The sequence below is a fragment of the Homarus americanus genome, unplaced genomic scaffold (genome assembly GCF_018991925.1).
Source record: "Homarus americanus isolate GMGI-L3 unplaced genomic scaffold, GMGI_Hamer_2.0 scaffold51325, whole genome shotgun sequence".
Classification (NCBI taxonomy): domain Eukaryota; kingdom Metazoa; phylum Arthropoda; class Malacostraca; order Decapoda; family Nephropidae; genus Homarus; species Homarus americanus.
In genome coordinates, this window is record NW_024746673.1 from 173943 (window position 1) to 191102 (window position 17160).

Sequence of the window (17160 nt, forward strand, 5' to 3'; positions counted from 1 at the left end):
TCCCTCCATAACCTCGCCTGCCTGCCTCCCTCCACCCTTGTCCTCCCTCCCTCTTTCCTTACCTTAAGCAATTTAATTTTTATTTTGTTTACACTTCACAGTGACTCTAAAAAAAATCAAATAAAAATGTAACTAGATTGTAGTGTTATGTGTCATGCTGTTATAATACATTTGTTACCAGATTGTCCCCAACTTGGTGCGTATCCTCAAGAAACTAATCATGGCTGGCTATTCTCCTGAGCATGATGTCCAAGGTGTTTCCTGCAGGTCAGTGGTTGTTACTCATTAATCTTTCTATCCACAATGTACTGTATATGGTCCTCAAAAAGATTAGAGCAGAAGGGTGTGGCCTCCAGTGGGTGGGAAAGTTATTGGCAAACAGGATCATAATGATTGCATTACCTAGCATACGAAACTCCTTAAGTTCAATCTGTCACTCAAACAAGTAATTATTTAATGATGATTTAATTATAATGTATCAAGTCCTTTTGTTTATTAATGAACAAATCATATCTCATATTACTCATTATCTTTAACAAGCAGAGTAACTTTTCTCAGTTGCTTGGAAAAGAACAGATTTCATTCTCACTAGACATTATAGATAAGTTCATGAAAACCTCCATACTTTTTATAAAATTATTTATAAGTATTCACTGTATTTGTTTGTTTGTGTGTTCCATTTTTATCCATATTTAACTTTGGTAGAATTTTTGAGACATTAAATTTATTAATTACCAGGTGAAGATTCTGAAGTTATTACGAATCTTGGGGTACAATGAGGCCTCGGAGACGATGAATGACATTGTTGCACAGGTGGCCACCAACACCGAGTCCTCCAAGAACGTGGGCAAAGCCATCTTGTATGAAACTGTACTCTCCATCATGGATATCAAGAATGAGAGTGGACTGAGGGTAAGTGTATGTATATTATGTATGTTGTATGTATACTATGTATGTACCCCATTTATATACATTACCTATCTAGTCAGTAGCGTGTGGCAATGTCCCTGTTTCATGTCACCACACGCTTAGATAATGTGCCTGGCGACATCTGAAAGCTGCTAATGTACCACTTGCCACATGTCGCCTGAGAGGTCAGGGAGAGGTCAGTTGACCCATAAAGAGTGTAGGGATTACCGGTGCTTGTAAGCGCACCTTCGTATACTTCCGTCAAATAGAACCTCCAGAACTCTACAGGTGTTTATGTTCGCTCCTGTAGTTAGAACTGAATACCCGAAAATCCACAGTAAGTGGCCAACATCCCAATAGGAAAGAATATGTGTGTGAATGGGGGAGGGGTGTCTATCTATCTATCTATCTATCTATCTATCTAGGACAGACCAACATATTTTTTTTTAAATTGAGTAGTGTTTGTGAGTATTCTATTCATGGTGTCAGACCCCCTCAAATAAGTGTGGTACATATTGTATATCTTACCTCGGTCTTCCCCAGTCATTTAATACCATTCATATTACAGTATCTTTAACACTTATTTTTAATTCTCCCAACAATATAGAGTGACAGTATAGCAGCCACATAGTTTATTTGTATGTGGACAGTTTTTAACAATTTATTCCTAACTATTGTATTGGGTTTTAATTGTAGTCTTTTTTCCATTGGTGTGAATGCTGCTGTCTTTTCTGCCTTATTAAATATACTACCACCAATGGGATGTATCACTCAGGAGTTAAATATACTGTATAGCATTGACCAGTAAAAGAGGTGTGTTGTATATGATCTTTGGGAATATTGACTAGTGTAGGACTTCTAGTAATTGTTTTTTCTGGAATATTTTCAGAAGTGCAAATTGGTAAAATAAATTATTCCAAGGACCACTTTGTATGACATACATTCCTTCCTTCCAGGTACCGGCCATTAATATTTTAGGACGTTTCTTACTGAATGCAGATAAAAACATCCGGTATGTGGTAGTTAATACCCTTTTCGGGTTGTTCATGCTGATAATTCTGCCGTCCACCGCTCAACCATCTTGGAATGTTTGAGGGTAATGGATCTTTAGGTATTTTAGTGCTAAGGTGGACATGAACCAGGTGTATTTGCTTAACTTGGCACTCCTCACTTTTTAAAGAATAATTTTATTTGTCTTTTTCTTTACAAGTCTGTTGTAGTCAAGAAAATGCTCTAGTGAAAAATAAGGAAAGAAAACTTGGTATGGCTTGAGAGATTTATAGTTATGATACAGCAAAAGATGTAAAGCTATGTGGAAAATGGGAACTACAAGCAACAACATACAGTTTATTGAATGGAATCAGTACTGTACTGTACTTATTAGTAGGAGAGGTAGCTATCAAACATTTCATCTGTTGTTTTTACAAGAGCTAATAGTTTGCTATGAAGGATTGAGTGGGATAATACTGTGAGTTTCAGACTTGTGTTTGATGAGCAATGTGAGTACACATGTTCCTGTTTGATTGTATCTCCACAATTGATATGTTGACAGTTTAGTTAGTTTGACATGCCAGGGATTTACCATAACTCTCATTCCACACAAGGAAGAAAATTTTATTTTTTCAAATAGATTTTCTCATCTCAGGTGTTTTTAACTTCTCCATATTATTTTTATTATTATATTGTATCATCATTAATATTAGTTATATTTTTATTTGTAGGGTGCTGATATAAGGCGTCGAGCTATGGAGTTATGTCTTGCGCTGATCAACGGCAAAAACATATGAACTATGATGAAGGAGTTGTTAACATTTTTGGAGAAGGTTGAACCAGAGTTTAAGGGTTCTTGTTCATCCAAGTGTGTTCTGGCAGTAGAGAAATATTCACCCAATGTGCGATGGTACATAGACACTCTTCTTAAAGTTGTATAAACTGTAAGTACCCATTTATTTGTACAAGAATGAAAATAAATATAGGGATTATTTTTTTCATTTTATCTTAACAGCATAATTAAGTTTTAGTGTGGATAATCTTAAGAATATTTTATGTTCCAAGTTGTGTATGTACAAATTCCTCTTCTGCACTCTACTAGTCAGTGTCAAGTCTTAATTTTTAACTATATACAGGTATTTGGACAAGAGTCATTGACTTGTTTTCCTCTTGACAGACTGGGAATCACGTACCAGACGACGTCATGTCCACCATACAGTTAATATCAGACACGATCAGAACAAGCGTACGCTGTTGGGGAGTTGCGGCGTCACCTGTCAGTTGCTCAGATGGAATACCAGCCAATGATTCAGGTATCCACCTGGTGTATGGGAGAATTTGGAGACTTATTATTAAATGGTACATGCTTGTCATTAAATATTGTCCTTTACATGAAAAATAAGTCTTCCTCCCCCTTTCTCTCACTCTCTCTCTCTCTCTCACTAGTTGGTGTAGAGAGAAAAATTTTACTTTTTAAATTTCATGTTCTCTTTTGTGGCATCTATAAGTTTTGTTTCTGTAAGTTGTACTAATAATATACAGTACACTCAGTACAGTATATGTCGCAGTTGTACTCCATTCTCAACAAAAGAACATGAAACAAGCTGCTGAAGTAAAATGTAAAGTATATTTTTCCATTTGTTCTTGCCATTCTTACAAGCTCTTTCCCTCTTTTGACAGAACCAACTAGAGTAACACAAGCTGTCACTTGTTCTAACTGTGATACAAGTTTGAGTACACTAGAAAAACACATAAAACTTTGTTCACATTATTTGCTGTCATAATGGATGCATCAGTTAGGGACTTTTGGCCAATATTGTATTATGTTTGGATGTCTTATATTTCTGCTAAATATGTTAATTTGAATTTTTGAAAGAAAAAAATGTGTTCTGTGATTCGGAAAGGTTTCCTTCACAATACAGTAAATTTGCTAACATTGATTTATTGAGACACTATATGAACCTTGATGTACTTGTACTGTATATAATTTGCAGTTAAAATTAGGGATGCACCGGAACCAGAATATTAAGTTCTGGCCGGAACTTTAAAAAAAATCCAGCCGGAACTGGCACTTTAAGTGTTGCTTAAACTATGAAGAAAAACAATCAGTTTCATGACCCAGAAATGTTAATATGATATTGTTGGTCTTTGTCTCTGCTTTTAAACTAATTCTAAAACTAAAGCCGTGAAATGAAGTTCAAGTAGACCACTTTGTTTTATATGCTTCACCGCTTTTTAATAGTGTTTTTTTATGTAGAAATACAACATTGCTTCAAGATAAGATTCACCTTGCATAATATTTTTTCCAAACTGTGTCATATCACCAAAAATATATTAAGTTTATAATTTAAGTTGTTTTATAAGTACATGGAAAAATAATAACTTGTAAAAAAAAATCAATCGATGGGAAGCCACGAGTCTTTGACGGGTATGTTTCACGACACAACCAGTCATACAGAGCCCTCAGGATGACGCGTCCAGTATTTGTTTAGTTTAAGTCAGCTCACCCAGCTGCCTCACACATGACTCAGTGTCTCCCTCAATAGCAGCTGAAGTGGGTAAAAGGAGGTAGAGATCTTTAGTAGAGATTCTTTACTAAACCAATATAAAAAGTTCTGGTTCCTGCTGGTTATTTTTCTAAAGTTTCGGCCGGAACCGGAACTTAATGAAAATTGAGGTTCCGGCTGAAGTAACCGTAACTGTGGTGGAAGCTGAATTAATAGATGTTTACCAGAAAATTTTGTGGTCATCGCAGTGTTCTATTACCACTAAGGAATACGCTCACACCTTGCTCATGAAGGTTTCTGCCCGGCTCACCCATGAAATCGGGTGAGCTTACACATATTATTCCCTATTTTTTTAAGTAACGGTTATGTTTTGACGGTTCCCACTTAAAAATGTCTTACTATTGTGTCTATAATTCCCCTTACATAGATGGGAAACAATGTAAAATATTTAAGGTTTAGATTTCTTGATACATTTAACTAATGATACATTCTATTACTCAGAATATTATTATTGTTTTATGGGGTAATCAAAGTTGTGAGAATTTTTTTAGATATATTAATTTGTGGTAATAAGACTAAAGTAGATACTTGTCAATGTACTTCACTGTAGATCATTAAGTCATATTCTTTTGTTTGAACAGGTCAATACAGCAAGTAGAAAGTGCATTTGGCTCCCACTTGAACTACAACAGAGAGGAATAAAGTATAGTCAGCTCTCCACTAGACATACGTGAGTATAGCAACAAACCTAAAGATTTTTAAGTGGGCAGAAGTTCAGTATATGATGTACCTCAAGATATGAATGAGTCCCGAGGATATTATTTAAACATAGGAAGTTATTAATGAGACTTATACAAGATATAATAATAATCTTGAGGGCCTGATATAGGCAGTCATGTTGTAATGGTCATTAGTCCAGGGTAAGTTATGAATAGTTTATGTAATTACGAATCTCGTTGCACCTTTCACACACCATCTGAAAAGGAATGGAGTGAAACTAATGCCATACTTGTTAACCCCAGCCAGCGAGGTATGGGGATATATGAAAGGATTCTTGTGGTCCCTACATAAGTCAGTTTTACTCCAAACTATTCACACATCTTAGTAAATGTTTTTAATACAAATAAATCAATTGGTTGCATAATTAAGTTTGAGTGAGGTGCTCCCAAAAGCATCAATTAATAAGGAAAATAGACAATCCATCTTGTTTAATTGGGGGCCCATGAACATACAATTAGCATTGAAACAGACTTTAATATACTCCTTAAGATTATAGAATTAAGATTCATACATATAGTTTAGAAAAATATGAAGAATGTAACATGAGTAAATCTTTCAAATAACCGCACCAATACTCTTGGATCAGTTAGGCTGCAATGCTTATATAAGATGGTATTTCACTCCACCCAAGTTATCCACTTTACAAACAAAACAAAATTTAGCTTGTAAGATATGGAGTTTAGTTTTATTGGACTCTTTGTTCTTGATGCTGACAGCAATACACCAGTTTTGCCATAAATTCAGAACCTTTTTTTCTTTGGTGTCATAAGAAGTACTGTATGGTGGTGTTGAACCCTTGTAGTATTAGAATAAGAACATAATATTTTAATGATATAGCCAATTTCCTTTAAATCTGAAACATGTGATTTTTCATCACATTAAGTGCTCTGTTTTGGAAGACACTCTCTCTCTCTCTCTCTCTCTCTCTCTCTCTCTCTCTCTCTCTCTCTCTCTCTCTCTCTCTCTTTCTGGTCAATTTGGAAATGATTATCTTCCTGTAGAATATATTAAATGATAATGTTGTTTCCAGTGTACTTCAAAATTGAGACTTAAACCTAGTTAATCTTAGCATTTACTGTATCTAAAAGTCGAAAGGAATTGCCTTGAATATCTTCAGCAATTTGAATATACAATACACTACTCTATCTAGTTAATGTGCATATTCCCTCAAGAGGTGTCACACAAGTACTTTCCAACAGCCACATGCGAGGGCCTCTATTAGAGAGGATGCCACCATTTGAAGGGACCAGAGCTGAATCGGAAGCTGACAAGGCAACCACCACTAATGGAGTCGACACAGCAAATGATAACCAGAGTCTCCTCAATGACCTCATCTCAACAACGCTTATGAAACAAATGATTCAGTGAGATATTGCTTAGTTTCTGTACATCCCACAACACGACTTTTATGGTGCAATACAATCTGAAATAATTTACAGAGTAATTGCATAGCTACATGACTAGACAGAAGTTTAGAGGTTTTTTTGCTTTTTAATGAGAAAAATGTGTTTGTAAATTTCAATCTTTTCTTTCCTCTCATGAAAAAGAACAGTCTACCGGTAATCGCCTCATAATGTTCATTACAGGCGACTATATTTTCAAGCAAGTTTGTATTTTTATTCATAAATTATTGCAGCAGTAGTCAGCAAACGTCTCTGTTAATTAACATTTCCAAATCATTTACTCAATCTTGAGGTTAGTTCCCTTACCTGGAATATTGGTTTAATGATTTTCCTGTTAAGCAAGTAAAAAGTTATCCCTTGCTGACATAATTTAAAGGATTCTATATAGGTATACAAATTATGTTGCCCCAACAAATTGTAGTAGATTTAATAGAACAGTTAAAGGGGAGGAAATCTTGCTGGGGATCTGTAGAGTGAACAGTGATCATATGGATCTCATAATTTTGACACTTTAATGCTGTAGAATCATGTTGATCATCTAAGCAGGGTATATACGACTGCCTACCTGCATACAAATTTTCCTATTATCTCAGTTCCCTTGGTCATAGGACATCATCAGGAAACACCAGGTTATTAATCTTCAACAAACTCATATGGAACCAAAATTTTTAATGTAATAATACTGTATTGAGAATATTTTCTTATTATTAATATTAAAGTCTTTAACTGTGTAGGATATACAAGTAATTAGGTTTGTATTTGTAGTTCTTAGAATGCATTGCTTGACCTGATTGGTGGAATGGAGATAGGAGACAACGATAAAGTCCAAGCACGGCAGGGCCAATCACTGCCCCATAACAGCGCCGATAGTTAATGCTGACATATTGGACCTATTAGGTAAAATGCTTCCGCAGCCATGATGTTCTTATTGTTATTTGAAAGAGAACTTTGATATATGAACTTATTAATAAAGAAAAGTACATGAGAATTTTTATCTTCTAGTATGGAGTTGGTACCATGCATAAAGCAAAATTTACTGATATTAATTTTAAAGTATTGAATATAGGAAACTGGATGTGATATGTTAAAATAGGGAAAATATTCTGTACTGTAATGCTGAGTTGTATGGTTGTATATTTTATTTGATCCACAGTTGAAAAATGTTCCCTATGTTGGTTCTGATTAATCTAATTGTGTCATGCAATTTTAGGAACCAGGTAAAAATTTAATATTGTTACTGGTATGAATTGTGTGTGGGGGGGGGGGGTTGTGTTACCAATTAGCTTTTGAAAAAGAATGGTTATTTAGTTGAAAGTGGTATTGGTAATCTATAATGGTATTATCACTACCCAAGTACTCATCTCCCACTTGTGTGTAGGGTAGACCAAGGGATACAAGAAGACACTGCAACAACTACCATAGTCCAATTCTTACACTTTCTCATCTTTGACAGATAGATAATGGTTCATATCAATTCTCTGTACATCCTGAGTTGAGTCATCAGGTTGGTAACAGATGTTGCACACATTTCAGGAGGATTAGACTCTGGCCCAGCAGCACCAGTGACCATCAACATGAACGACACCATCATCCCTGGTCAGCTACCTTACTCAACCAATGCTGCCTACCTACTAGAGGCCGGCTCAATAGCCCCGCCCAATCATCACTTCCCTTAACTCTCCAGTCACAAACTCCACTGCCACCATCCCTACAAGTAATTCAATCATCCCACTTCTCCTCCAGAAGTCAAGTATGTAACACCACCTTGTCTTGATATTCTTGAAAGGTGTCACGAATACTTAAGCTTTGTAGTTGAACAAAACGGTCAAAAGAGGATACAGTACTCTCATCCTATATAACTCAGATGTTGAAATTTTGAAAACAATTGAAAACTAGTTCTTAGAACATAATATTAAAGATAAAATATGAATAAATTTACCTTGCACCATGAAGGAGATTCTGGAAAGTAAAATGTGTCTGTACATTGACAGGTATACCAGGAATCAATTCCTATGATAAGAATGGTGTCAGGTTGGACATGACGTTTGAGCTGCAGGAATCCATCACTACCATCAAAAATGCTAGCCACCAACAACACTGGAACTCCAGTTACAGACTTCCTTTTCCAGGCTGCTGTGCCTTAAGTAACTGTTTTCTCTGATATACCACCATTCTATCCCTGTTTCCTCAGGTAGGTATCCCATGTTCTTGGTCTTCAACAATGTTGTTGTTAATTAAATTTAAATTGCTTCTTCCAACCCTCTGGTTAAGTGTGATGAATATGAGCTTGTTGGGTGATCAGAAGAGTTACAAATTTTAGTGAATAAGTCTGGAAGAGTGTGAATGAGGATAAAGTTAAAATTGAATGTGAACAAAAGTAGTCATGAACATGAGGGCGGTGTATGTGTGCACATCTGTATGTGCATCCTCTTAAGATTGATATAATTAACAAGTAATCCATATTCAAATTACACCTGCTTATTAAATCATGGATAATACTCATGCATGGTTTAGTTGTGTAATAAGAGGTGAATACAGGAGGCCCTGCATTCAAAGATTTGTTTTTATTTATAAATGGAAAGACACTAGAGGACAATACGAAAACTGTAAGGCACAGAGGATGTCAATGACGGTAAACTTTTATTAAACAGGACTTGAATGGAGTAGTGGTGGCATAATAAAGACTAATGTATGCTGCAACTGGTAATGAAAGGAGTGAGGGATGATGGACTGGTGTTTTGTCCAGAGAAACATTGGCTGAAACAAGAAAGCAAAGAAACATTAACATAAAATGAAGGGTAAGGAGGAAGTGAAGGGGTACGATTGTTGTGTGTTCATTCCTCGTGTAAGAGCTCGAATGATGATAGAATGAAGTGGGGTTATTGTTATAAAAGGAGATTCATCAATAATCACAAATTGGCTGATGGTATGAAAGTATTTGGTGTGTTTGAAGTATGTGGAGAAAGGGGTCTCTTAAAGTTGGGATGTACAGGAAAGTCGGTCATAACAAATGTTAGTCTTTATTTGTTTTTCGTTTTTCAGTCTATTTTATTCCAGTCGGCATTGTCCCGATAACTTTACATATTACCCTGTAATTGTAACTTGTTGAAAACACTGGGAGAGGAAGGGAGGGAGATTTCTGCAGTATGATAAATTTTCAGCACATCTGCATTTCCAAAAAAGAATAAAGAGCTGAAGTACCACAATGGCATCAGTGTTACATATGTGAGATTAAGTTTTTTGAACCTCATGCTTTTATGTGTGATTATTGTTAAAGAGCAAGACCATTCCTGCTTCAGTGTATAGGATGGCTAATATCAAGAGCAACATATCATCTCTCTCATTCCCATTCATTGATTCTACCTATTTAATATACTATAGCAATAGCCGTGTGTCTGTTTGTCTGTCTGTGTGTCTGTTCTGGGCAGCCGAAACGGCACAATCGTTTTTCATCAAATTTGGTGGAAAATTCGCAAAAAATTCGTAGAGTGGAACAAACCTGGTCCCATGTCGATGGTTTCTTTAGGAAGGCATTAATTAACCATTTTATTTATGATGGAAAACGATGCAAGTCTACGGACTTGGCGCACCCTAATTAACTATGCAAGTCTAAGGACTTGGCGCACCCTCATTCGCTGTACGCTAGCCAAGCACGAGCGTTCAAACTTTCACCCGGCACGAAGGGCCCGCGATCACTTGTCAGGTACTATAACAGAGCATTGTAAATGTGGTCAGGTAAAAGTTCCCAAGTACCAGGTTATGTGCTTACTTGAATTTGTTTACATTTCACAACCTACACAAATGCCTTTGCAATGTACAGTCGGTTACTCATTTGTATAAGTTTTGCTTAATTCCATGTCATTGTCATTTACAATTTGTTATTGGAGTCACTACAGCTGCAGATGTTGAACCCTAGTAGTAACAACATGGCTCCTACTGCCAAACTGACTCAGGTGATCAAAGTCAACAACCCTAATAAGGTAAACGAAATAGAAAATAAGCCGTTTCTTTCTAAAAACCAGTTTTTGTGATATAGTCCAGAATGCGACATCTAGCTTATACCTGGGAATGTAAATGCCTAGCATTACCTCGCCAGGCCAACATACAGGCAATTAAGACATCTAATAATTAATTACTTAACAATTCATAATATTAGGAGGACACGTCGGTACCTGGCATTTAATTGCAATTCCCGCACCCCCCATCACACGCACTGCCACCGTCACCTTTTGCCTTAGAGCTAGCAGTAAACAAAAGTCAACTCTCGAGGGGTGGAGATGGGTGGGTTATCGGCGTCGCATTCTGGACTATATCACAAAAACTGTTTGTTTGTTTTTTTAACGGCTTTTTGTTCAATCCACAATGCGACGCCTAGCTTTAAATACCCGAACAGGAGATGGAGAGGGAGGTGACGTTGCATACAAGGCTCCGCTAGCTTAGGTCCAGATTATTATTATAAACCGTTTGGAATATTTTCCAATATTAGGAACATTTACCGGAAGGTAAAATGTTAATTTACATATCCCAATAAGGATACTCACTTTATTCTGATAAGGAAGAAGGTCCTGGTTGTGGAGATTGACTAGGTGGGGGAGGGGACCCCAACACCATCACATGTAAAGCATCTTTCAGAGATAGATGAAGATAGCTGTTTTTAAAAGTTTTGAAGATCTCCAAAAGCCCACTTCGTTAATCTGACTGAGGCTCATATGCCGCAGAAAGGCCACAGACCCTGCATATTTCCTGGTGTCATGTGCCAAAAATTTCTTGCCTCTGTCTGCTTGATTCACTAACTGAGATAATTATTTTGTCATTTGACTAGGAGACAATTTCTTACCATCCTGTGATGAGATTACATAGGGGCTTCAATTAGGCAATCTAGTTAACCATTCTTGAAGATTTTTAACTGGGCACAATATATGAGGAACCCTTGTCTCATCTATTAGCCGTTTTATCCTAACAGGCTGAGCTTTAAAATCCTCCCTTTCATTTTTTCTTAGGATCTCCGTAGGAAAAAGGGTGACATTTTCCTCAGAAAATACCAATAATGATGGATTATTGGAAATTGAAATCAGCTCACTGACTCTCATACCTGTTGCTATTGCTGCCTTCTGGAGCAATCTGTCCTGGTTCAGATTTATATTGTAATTAGGCCCCATAAGAAATTTAGTAACTTTTTCTCGAGACCAATGTGGGATTTGATAAATCCTTGGGTTCAAAGTAATATTAAAACCCCACGCTAGAGGGTCAACCAATGATGATTTATAAGATGCAATTGTCGATCCTTGAAGGCCTTTAACTCTGAACAAAATTTCTAAAAATTCTAACACAACTGTTCCGACAATGTGTCTAGAGTCGTTAACTTGATAAATTGTTAAAAAAAATTTCCAAGCTTTCTCGTGTGGCATAGAAGTTTGGGGTCTATGACCTGCTATTACTTGGTTAGCTATATTGGAATTACCCAACCATCTATTTAAACTCCTTTTGAGAAACTCCAAGCGTGAAGTGCCAAGGATATCTCGAACTGAGAATGCAGTACCTGGTCTAGACATCCTTGTTGCAATTGTAGTGGAGGCGGACACCAGTCTAACAGATCCAGGCACTAAGGTTGTAGGATCCAATATGGTGCAATTAAGAGGATCTTGCCTTGGAAGGATCTGAGTTTGTGAACCACTTTAGGCAACATTTACACAGGTGGGAACAGATAGATTGAATTCCAATGGTTTCAATCTATGAGTAGAGCATTTCCTAAAAAATTCTATCGTTCCAGAGACGCATAAAGTGGCATCTTGTGATTTTTTAGGGATGCAAAGAGATCTATTTTTTGGAGTTCCAAACTTCCTCACTAGACTCTTGAACTCTGATACCTTTAGGGACCATTCTGTTTCCGTCGATACTGGCCTGAGACGGGACATTAACAACATGCCCCTGGAACTATGTAGCTCCTATAAATATATTGGAATTAATATGACTGATACAAACTTCATATGCAACCTTCGTGTCAAAGCTATGGAATGGATATGACCTATATCCATACCTTCTATCTTCACATCATTCGCTTGGTAGTTGACTATCATGCTCTGCGTCTTCTTACTCTTCCTAACAAACAACTAGACACTCAAGAGGTAGTACAAACGAATCCATGCGCATCATCCTAGGGCGCCAAAAATCTACGGGCTGCCGTCTTTATATGACAGGATATCTTTACTTAATCTGTTTCGTGTTAAACTTTTAAAGAACAGTGGTTCCCCAACCACAGCTTAAACTGAACTGTGATTCTGTCGAAATAACCCTGACCATCTCTTCAACCTATCAGAATAGACTCTGTGGAGCGTGGCCTCGGGAGCGTCACCACCTCTTAAACTAGCAGACTTAATGCTATGTCTGCTAAAGGTTCCCCTCAGCTGACTAAAGTCCATAGGTGTTAGCCAGAATAAAATAGTTAAAAGTCGTTAATGGTAATCAGAGAGTTAATGTGGCTATTACTCCACATAAAACATATAATGATATTCCTCCTTGGCCAGATGTACCCGTTCCGTTTAATTACACACCTGTTTATGGTAATCTATAAACACTGATTCGTTGAGATGTGTAACACTAGAGACTATTAACAGTCACCTTCAGAGTATTAAATTAAGTGAATATTAAGTTTTTACTGGTGGTTCTGTGCAGACAAACACACGTTGATCAGGTTGTGCATGTGTAATATATAAATAAAATGAGATGATAGTGTCAAACATGCAGAGACTGGACAACTGGGTCAATACAACACAAACTGAACTTATGGAATCTACCTCACCACAGACTACCTTAAAGAAAATGGAGGTGGGGTGATATTCTATGACACCCAAAGTACTTTAAAGTCTAAAGTGATCTGTAATATCAAAATAAATGTGATAACTGCGAAGGAGAACAACCTTCTTACTGAACTTGTGTGGATTGCGCCCTATGTTGGAATTAGTCAACATGACTGTGTTGATCGACTGGCCAATGAGGCGAGTCTTGTAGTGTAAAGTGTGACACTGATAAAGACTTTAGACCATCTGGCTAATTATGTAACTACTGTATGACACTGAATCACTAGTCCTTGAAGATATTCTGATAATTTATCCTAAACTTACTAATCCACACTAATAGTCCTCAATTAATAATGACACTAATGAATATGACCTACTGTATTGTCTCCTCTTGTGTATGAACTTCTGTCTACCGTGGCAGTGAACAGTGACAGCAGCACCCTCTGTCAACACCTGAATGAACTACTCAGGTTAGCTGAACATGTAGCTAAATCTTGTCAATAAACTTGTTAATTTATAGCTTATCTGAGATCACTTCTTTCAAGTAATTTTTGACCTACGCGTAAATCTCCTCCTCTACCTATGACTGAATCACTTCAGCTTACTTCGTCTTCAACACAAAATTTCGCCAATGCTCTCATACCCAACTACTCCCTTAACACTAAACAGGGTTACCCATCTTCCAGTGCCACATTACACATCCACCTCACCATTATTATTTTAGTTCCCTGGAGCCTGCGTGTATCATCCCCCCCTTGTTCCCTTCACCCACACCACTAATCTACACTTTTGTTTTCGTCACTTCCACTTTTAAGTCATTTAACTCCACTGTCTCTTCAATACTGTTATCAGCACTAAGTCATCAGCACACATCAGCTCCCAGGCCAGACAAGTCCAAAAAGCCCATGACAGTACCTCCAGCACCATGATAGTACCTCCAGCAGCATGACAGCACCTCCAGCACCGTGATAGTACCTCCAACACCATGACAGTACCTCCAGCACCATGATAACACCTCCAGCACCATGACAGTACATCCAGCACCATGACAGTACCTCCAGCACCATGATAACACCTCCAGCACCATGACAGTACCTCTAATGCCGTGACAGTACCTCCAGCACCATGATAACACCTCCAGCACCATGACAGTCCCCCCCCCCCAGCACCATGACAGTACCTCTAGAACCATGACAGTACCTCCAAAACCATGGAAATATCCGCAGCACCATGATAAACAGGAGTGTAGTCAAGACAAACCCTGATGGACCCCAACTTTCACTTGAAAATTTTCACTCTCCTCACCATTTACTCTCATAATGATTCTTCAGCCCACGTATAATGCGATAATCACTCATAATGACACTCCCCGACCTCTCCCTCACTACCCAGTACACCACCTCACAAGGCAAACTGTCAAATGCCTCCTCTAATTCGTCAAATAGAAACTATATTAATCTTGTTGTTGGCTGGTGATAAATATTGCCTCTGTAGTCCCCCTCCCTGGCATGAACCCAAACTGCACATATCGTTAATCTTCACTCAATTTCTCTATCCACTCTTTTCACAACTTTCATAACCTGATCTAACAGCTTAAGGCCCCTGTAGTTCCGATGTTCAAGTGCATCACCTTTACCCTTTTAAGTCACCATCAACACACTGGTGCTGTCAACATTATTTCAACTATTCTGGAACTTCCAGCAGCCTTTTGGAGCTTCATTTTACCATTTGTGATCTTTACCTCTTCTCTTTCAACCCAGAATAATGGTCTGTGTCTCGCTCTGCTGCTCATTTGCTGATCCTGCCCCATTCAGTAGTCAATCGTAGTATTTTCTCCAATTATATATATTCTTGACTTCTATTCACTATTTGTATTATCCATCACACAGTATCCACAAATGCTTCCTGTTTACGCTTCATAGACTTGTAAACCTCTCCTCTGGCCCTGAGCTTGGCCTCCTGGCACTCATATTTGTCACCATTCCTCTTCCAGGCCATATATAATCTTCTTTTCTCCTTTATCACTCTGCCCACTTCATCGTCCCACCCCCATGCTACTGTCTGCCTGGCTGGGCTCTTCGTTCAACCACACATCTTTTCAGCCGCGCTTAGCATAGAAAATCCTTTAGTTTAGCCCAGGATTTCTCACCGCTGCCTCTCACACTGTCGCTGGCTTATTCCATTCTTCTGTTCCTTCAATTTCCACTCTCTCCTTCCCTAAACGTATACCTATAAACACGAAATATCCAGTACCTCGATTTTATGAATTCAGTAACCTGACTTTTGTAGCTGTAGGAGTAAAGTTCAACAGGTAGTGAGTGACTCTGTCCCTAGTGGTAGTGAGTGACTCTGGCCCGCCTGGTAGTGAGTGACTCTCGACCCTCCTGACTCACTATCCTAGCTGTGCTTCCTCTTACCACGTCTCTCTCTCTCAAGCACCAGAGGATATGAAGTATATTTTGACATTATCTTAGTATTTTCTGCTGTTGTTGTAATCTTTTGCTAAACCGAACTTAATAGAGACTAGGAAACAAAAGCAGAAAGACAGACAGAAAGACAAGCAGACACACGAACAGACTTACGACACAGAGCTCACATGATAACTTATTACCTTAAAACTCTTTCCTTCTACACAAATCGGAACCAACGCGAGAATTTCATTCTGTGAATTTAAACACACACACACACACACACACACCGACTCTACATGCTACGACGACTTAGGTCAACTTGGGACACCCTCGCCAGAACTGAGGACTATCTACAACGCCTTTATTCTCCCCAAACTAACTATGCGTCACCAGCCTGGTCGTCTTCTCTCAACTCCACCCAACAACGTCGGCTAGAGAAGGTACAGAAAAGGGCCTGTAGAATCATGCTCGGCATAGAATACTCCGGCTACATCAACGCTCTCTCCACCCTGAAAATGCCATCCCTCAGTGACCTCCACCACCAAACACTAGCAAGGTTTGGCAGTGAACTACTGCCCCCACCCTCGTCATCGCCACCTCCTGCCACCGCCAGCCCCCCACCCACCTCGCGCAGTACGCCACTACAACAAAATCCAGCCCATAAGAGCCCGTACCAGATTCAGATTCAGATTTGCCCCCGAGGGGGCTAGTTTATTGGGCACCCCCTTACATCCTGTGCAAGGTGAAGCGCAGAAGCGTTTACAGCGCCCAACAGGGAAGTATGAAAAGTTCATACTTGCCTTTATGACTCGTACATTAAGGGCGTAAAAGCCTGAAGGGTCATAGGTTTTGTCAAGTTACATAAAGTGAGAGAATGATGAGTGTGTGGGGGGAAAGTTCCCGGTACATTCTATCTGTTTATGGCAAAGAGTGGCAGGTCCCTAATAATGTCAAATGCCAGGCCTGTGACTAGGAGGAGAGAGCCCGTACCGATAGATATAAGAACAGCACCATCCCATCTATTGTTAAAATAATCAACAACTCCTGATTTATGTAGTGTACAACCCTGTAAATGTATTCAATGCATATTATATCATTATGTCTAAATCAAATGTAAATCTGTATATTTTCAGCCACCGGCTGCAACTCTGTTATTAAACCGTTTATTATTATTATTATTATTACTCAAACACTCACGACCTCACCCGACCGGTTAAACATGTACGGGTAGCTGGAGTCAAGCAGTGCCTGACAAATTCCCGTCTGGGTAGTTTACTTTCAAAGCCCTATACCCCGGATGGTGGTCGGTCACTGCTAAACAGAACAGCCTGAATCTAATCCATCCCCTCTGCTAAACATTACC

At 38.4% G+C, this 17160-nt stretch overlaps 1 pseudogene; it reads left to right on the forward strand.

Annotated features, from left to right (window-relative positions):
• Positions 1-181: 181 nt before the first annotated feature.
• Positions 182-12446, forward strand: LOC121879379 (annotated as a pseudogene).
• The last annotated feature ends 4714 nt before the right edge of the window (positions 12447-17160 follow it).